Source organism: Propithecus coquereli, unplaced genomic scaffold (genome assembly GCF_000956105.1).
Source record: "Propithecus coquereli isolate 6110/MARCELLA unplaced genomic scaffold, Pcoq_1.0 Scaffold128, whole genome shotgun sequence".
NCBI classification, from domain to species: domain Eukaryota; kingdom Metazoa; phylum Chordata; class Mammalia; order Primates; family Indriidae; genus Propithecus; species Propithecus coquereli.
The window spans coordinates 4412585-4413604 of NW_012136969.1; positions in this window are offsets into that span (position 1 = coordinate 4412585).

Genomic DNA, 1020 nt, shown 5'->3' on the forward strand with positions numbered 1-1020 from the left:
TTTTTTTTTTTGCCAACTCTTCCCCTAAAAACAACAACAAAATATGAGGATAAAAGCCATTATTTTTCAATGTAATCAAATTGATTTTATTGCAGATCAATTGGTATGATGATTAATGTAAGGTGTCAAGTTGGCTGAGTTAAGGCAGACCCAGAGAGCTGGTAAAACATTGTGTCTGGGTATGTTTGTAAGGGCCTTTCCAGAAGAAATTAGCGAATTTAGCGAATTAGGAATCAGTAGACTGAGTAAAGAAAATGGGCCTTCACCAATGTGGACATCATCCCATCTGTTGAGGATCCACATAGAAAAAAAAGAGGAAGGGCTGATTTGCTTTCTCTTATGGAGATGGAACATCAATCTTCTTCTGTCCATGGACATCAGAACTCCAGGTTCTCAGGCTTTCCAATTCCAGAACTTACACCAGTGGCCCCTCAGGGTCTGAGGTCTTTACCCTCAGACTGAATTACACCACTGGCAGTGTCCCTAGTTCTACAACTGGCAGATAGCATATTGTGGGACTTCTTGGTCTCCATAATCATGTGAGCCAATGCTCACGCAGGCAATAATGGAAATTCTTCTCCATGTATTAATTTATTCTTGTCCCTTCCTTTTTTTCCTACTTCTATAACTGGACTTCAGGTGTGGTGATTTTTGTTTTGAATATTATAGTTGAAAACAACCTGAACTCTAGATCAGAAACCCTGGAAAACACCTTTTAATATCCATGAGCCAATGTGCCAAGTGTGTAGTTTTCTGCTGATCCTGCTCTTTGTCTTCTGAACACATTTTAAAAATATGATATAATAATAGAAATTTGAGCTCTAAGTTGCTTATTTATGTAGGACTCAATTGCTTGACTTATATAGCCCATATTGGAATGAAATACTGAACATTTTCCTGATTCTGAATCAGCCCATCAAATTTTATTTCCCTAAGCTCGAACTAATCTATATCATTCATTAATAATTATGAAAGTATAACACTGGTTATATAATCTTTAGCAACAAAATATCATTTGAA